Source organism: Micropterus salmoides, unplaced genomic scaffold (genome assembly GCF_014851395.1).
Source record: "Micropterus salmoides isolate LMB-PRFRI ecotype aquatic unplaced genomic scaffold, ASM1485139v1 Ms_hic_scaffold_17, whole genome shotgun sequence".
Taxonomy (NCBI): Eukaryota; Metazoa; Chordata; class Actinopteri; order Centrarchiformes; family Centrarchidae; genus Micropterus; species Micropterus salmoides.
Genome location: NW_024040817.1, coordinates 6,299,633 through 6,305,632, shown reverse-complemented (window position 1 = coordinate 6,305,632; position 6,000 = coordinate 6,299,633).

Here is a 6,000-nt window from a genome sequence, read left to right as displayed (position 1 = left end):
CCTGTCCTGTTTTTATTTCTCTCTGAAACCTGAACCACATGAACCCCGACCTGACTACCCCTAAATCTAAATCAATCAACAAATATATAAACGCAACACTTTTGTTTTCGCCCCCGTTCCTCCTGAGCTGGACTCAAAGATCTAAGACTGATCTCTGACTTGGAGCCCTGTGCCTCGAGGCCAGACATTTCCAGCATCATGATGGATGAAGCTTTCTGTCCTGAGCCAAATGTTCACAAACATCTCTGGTCCTTTCCTTAGCTTCAGGTAGCCAAAGCTACGCCCGGTGGTGGGACTGCAGCTACTCATTCTCTACTTCTGCTCCATCAGTCATGGTGACCTCACCCATTGGTTTGTGGACCGCCGTTTTGAAGCCTCGAAGTTTGGCGGATAGGGCGCCGACATGTTGATTTTTTGCAACCAGCGGCACCGTACGTGACCATATTTGGAGCTAGCTAGCTTAGCGAGGTGCATCTGTCATTGATGTCTGTCCAGCGAACAACAGGCTTAAAACTAAATGTGCTCACTAGAGAAAGTGAACAGCCAACTCCTGATGAGCTTTTTACACATTTACACAGCGCCGAGGGTACGAGTCTCTCTATCCTGATTGACCATCACCATGGTAACGACCTGTCAATCACAGATAATCCCGCCCTAAAGCCCCCCCTGCTTCCTGGTCTCTGTTCCTCTAAATGAACATCATGCTGTGTTGAACTAGCGACTGAGACCAGAAACTCATCAGGAAAGTGTTTACTGAGGGAATAAATCAGCTGACAAGTACAAACATTTTACTGTTGTTTCTAAGAGTCTCCCTGCTGGCCGTTCAGTAGAATGCAGGTTTAAGGGTCTTCCGCGTTGGATTCACGTCTCAGACCGGAAATGTATGAAGAGTTTTAAAGGATGTTTTGATTAAAATTTTATACAAGTCCAGCTAGTAGAACTGCATCAGTTAGGCTAACTGCCAGAAACGGAACTGGCACCTGTTTGATTTGAGTCATTTTTCATTTAAAAACATTTCATGGTTCCAGCTTCACAAACATGAAGGTTTGCTGCTTTAATTGTTGATTATTTTAATATATTTTCAATCATTTTGAGGTTTGCACTGTGAAGGTGACACTCTGGGTAACTGTGACAACATTTCTCACTATTTTCAGAATTTATTACGATTAATGGAGAAAATGATCGGCTGATCAATACATAATAAAATTGATCATTAATATCATAAAATAGTTCAACCTCAACCAGCTACATTACTGCATGAGGAATAACAATCCAATGATATAATAGTTAATAGTCATACTGTCCTTTCTGCTGTGAGTAGGCTGCTTTTATTTTTAATTGGCTACTTCTTCATTTTCCTGCTTATAACCTACTTAGATACTTTTACTTAACTTTTTCAGTGCAGTATTTGACCGTGAGGTCTTAGTACTTTTATTTTTCTGAGTTACTTTGATCACGCTCGCTCTCTGGGATCACAGGCAAGTGATTTTGTCCAGGAATCGTAAAATCACAAAAACAAATCCATCTTCTGCTCTGTGTGCGCACGCGCTTCCATGTTGCCTGGTAACGAGTGCAGCGGGATCACAGAGTTTACCCGGAAACAACACATTTTAATATTTAAAACTTTTTGACACTTTATTAATCACAAACAAATGAACAAGCACTGAATATTAACAATATCACAGGAAAATGATTTGCATTAAGAGATAAGGCAACACAGAAACTATAAAGACCAAGCAGACCGGGAAAAGAAAACGCAACAACAAAAATAAAATGATAAAAAATGTATTAAAACACAACAAAACACATGGTGAACGAGAGAACCTGTATATTTATTTTATTTTACTTTTATTTAACCAGAAAGAAAAGTCATTGAGATTAAAAATCTCTTTTCCAAGAGCGTCCTGGCCGAGACGGCAAGCAGCACAATTAACAAGGTTGCAGATATTAATACGTAAAACATATAACAATTTATGATGGGAATACTTGAGTTACAAGGTCATACAATATCTAAATTTCATATATATTTATCACAAGTGATAAACAACAAGGATCGTCCGAGTAATCATTCAAAACATCTACAGCCTCCATGTCATGGAAAAGTACTTTAAAAGCACCCAGTGAAACCGGCTCCTGAAGATTCAGGACATTTTGCAGCTGATTCCAAGCGCAGGGGGCCGCATACTGAAGCGCCCCTTTTCCCAACTCAGTCCGGACTTGAGGGACAGATAGTAGTAAAAGTCCTCAGAACGAAGACAATATCTTCCTGTGCCTTTCTTTCAGATGTAGGTTTGTAGGTCTGGGGGAAGCAGACCGAGGACAACCTTGGAAACAAGAACGTGCCAATGATTAAGTCTGCGGGTGGACGATGCAGACCGACCAGTGAGGCCTCTGAAGTCTGTGATGAACCTCCGTGGAAAACAGTATCCAACAGTTCAGGCTTTCAAGCTTCAACAGATTTTTGATAAAGAAATGTGTTATTATTAAAGAGCTTTTAATATCTTTTTTTGTGTGATGATAATTTAGAGCCTGATTGTAATTCTGTACAGAACAGATGGAGTTTTGAAGACATAATAGTTGGACAGAGTTCTCGAGAGGTCGGGAGTCAGTTTTACAATCTAGAAACAGGTTAATGTGTTAAAGCGCAACGAAGCACCAATTAAAGAAAAGATTCAACTTCTAGTTTACAGAAGGAACATAAAGGAGAAAACGGTTTGTTACAGGGAGGGTGTCTACGGAGGAGCATCCAAGGTCAAGGTGTCTTTATTAGTAACCGAGGGTAAAATTTTTGTGCAGACAGGAGACTTTCGGCAATCCATACATAAAAACATCAAAACAAACAATAAGCATAGAACATTATAAAATATCCAAAGCCTAAAACTTCTAAAAGGAACATGGCAGTGTGCCTCTACACCACCACCCCCTAACCCCCACCCTCCTTACCCGCCCGCCCCCCCTGGCTAAAACACATAAGGTGCTATACATAACAAAGAGTGTCATCTACTGCTAATTTTATTCATTAATTCTATGGCAGCGGGAACAAAAGTATTCCTGTATCGTTTGGTTCTACACCTAGTGGCAGCAAACCGACATCCAGAGGGGAGGAGCTGAAACTCAGCATGTAAAGGGTGGGAACAGTCTCCAATAATGAAACTCACCTTATGCTGTAACTGACTGGAATAAAGACCTACAAGGTTGAGTTGAGATTCACCTATGATCTTACTAGCCCACCTAACAATTTGGTTCAAAGAATTTTTGTTCTTCAAAGACAAATTTCCAAACCAAGATACAAGGGAGAAACGACAAGACCGATTCAACAAAAGCATGGTAGAAAAGGATCATCATAGATTTATCAATATGAAATCTGGACAACTTTCTGAGGCAAAACAGACGCTGGTGACCCTTTTTACATACAGACTCACAATTTTTTTCAAAAGTCAATTTAGAGTCTATGACAGTCCCAAGATATTTGCAGCTTTCTACACAATCCACCGCCTGGTCTTTGATGACCGTAGAGTAATAATTAGAAGCACTGTTTCTAAAATCTATGATCATGTCTTTTGTTTTTTCTATATTTAACTCCAAATAGGATTTGTAACACCAGGAGACAAACTCTTCAATAATAGGACCGTGACCAGATTCACCATCATTTAACAGACTCACAATAACTGTGTCATCAGCATATTTCAGTATCGTTCTGTTTGTATACATGCTTTGGCACATGTTAGTGTACAAAATATAAAATAAGGGTGAAAGAACACAGCCCTGTGGTGAGCCAGTCCATGTACACAGTAAATTTGACAAAATGCCATTTACTCTCACCCTCTGTGTTCTGTTTATCAAAAAATCCAATATCCAACCCACCAAATTCTTGCTGAGGCTAAAATGCTCTATTAGTCTTTTGGCTAAAATGTGAGGTTGGATAGTGTTAAAAGCTGAGGAAAAATCAACAAACAACAGTCTGGCACGCATCTTTCTCCCTTCTAAGTGCTTAAGCAAGAGATTAAGTAGAGTAATTGTAGCATCCTCAACTCCTCTATGTGCCCTATAAGCAAACTGCATAGGATCTAGGGCTTGCTCAGTTTGCCTCACAATCTCCAAACCCTTATCACGGACAGAATTCAACCAATATCACACCCTCATCGATCCACTCGTTTGTGAACTGGACTTGTTTCTAAATAACACACGTTTGTTGTGTTTGAAATCCATTCTTCGCGCTTCAAGAGCTTGTTTATGGAAGTCGGAGAGCTTGAGGGGAAGTTTGGACTAACACTGCTTGATCCACTTCATAAAGCCTCCTTCAGAGGAGCTTCTAACACACGTTTTCCTTTTCACGTACTCAGATTTGATAAAGAAAAGTGAGTCAGTGGCTCTTTGGGTCAACATGCAGTGAATGGCAGGGTATGCTCTTCTTCAAATCGACAGCAGTGCTTGCGTGGTGACGTCTCTCTGCAGCCAACCATTAAAAACTGTCTTCGTTTTTCTATTTTGGGCGAGAAGTTAGGAGAAACTCTCTCAGATGCTGATTTATCCACCAAGATACCGACATGTCACTGACCTTTTGACCTTTGTGCCGCTCATGTTACAGTTTTTCACGATGGCTAAAACAGTCACTCTCTGAACCAAATGCTGCATGGCCTCTTTTTTAAACCTTGAACAGGTTCAGGAAGTCAAGACACTTTTTCCAAAATACATTCTCACTGACTAAAACCGGTTTTGCACTGTGATGCAAGCAGCGAGCAGCGGGATCATCAGCGGTGCGTCCTGTCTATTGGACCACGTCAGCTTTCACTGCGGTGTCCCGCTGAGCAAGAGGTTCACCGGTGACTCCTAAATGTTTCCCTTCAACCTGCGGCCCTTACTTCAGTCCAAGAAAGGAGTTTCTCTCTGCCTGCTGCCGGAAGGTCTGTGGCTGACATTCTCTCCTGTGCTGAGGCAGGTGTGGCGTGCTGTTCCGGTCCGGCCGTGTCCCCCTTTGCCCGCTCAAAGGGCTGCGTGTGATGTGAGCCGCGATGAATCTCTCATTCACTGTGATTTAGATTTTTGACTGCTTTTAATTTAGACTTTCTTTGGGCTCACAGTGCTGTATTTATATGGAAGTATTACTGTATTACTTGCAGTACTTACAGGATGCTAGATATTTACTGCACCAAGTTGAGATTACTTTTTTAAATTGGGAAATGTGTTTCCTGGACGCTGGTGTTCTACCTGCTGACCGAGAGTCAGGTTCTGAGCCCAGATCACCTGGTTTTGAAGCGAGTGTTTGGATTGGCCAGAAGAGTCAGCGGTTTTCAGAACACGGTCGAAGGTTTCAGGAAACGTGTCACATCCTCTGGTTAATCTCAACACTTGACGCCTCCAACACAGTCGGACGTTACCTTCAGTTTTTAGTAATAATAATATTAATAATAATTCATTTTGAAGACCTGTTTGTATTCCTTCAGTATTTGGGCGTCAGATGTTAATGATTCTGGGCACCGCTGCTTTTTGCCTCTGGTAACTGTGCGTCTAACTGATGAGACACTGCTACTGATATTTTATAAAGTGAAAACTCCTGTCTTTACTGTCCTCCCAGAAAGTTCTGTAAAATTCAAATGGCAACGGGGCTTTTATTGGAAATCAGTTCACTGATAGACGACTTTCAAATACTTGAGCATTATCCTGACTTAGTTTAGGAATAAATGGACAAAAGAAGGAGGAGGTTTATGATCTCTGATAGAAGTCAGAGGTAACATGTGAGATTGTTTCCTCAGCAGAAGTTCGACTCTTGTTAACAGCTAGTGAAGAAATCTGATCTGAAAAATGGGGCAGCAGGGAAAGCACCGTCCATTACAACAGCAACCTTTTCTCTAAACTTGCTTCTCAGCGGGAGAAATACAAGGTGTGGCGTGTGAACTGGCTGAAAAGCGGGAGGCCACAGACCACGGGCGTCGCTAGACCCTTTTCACCGCGGCCCGTGCCCCTGGGTCCAAGTGCCCCAGTGAAATGGTCATTGTAACG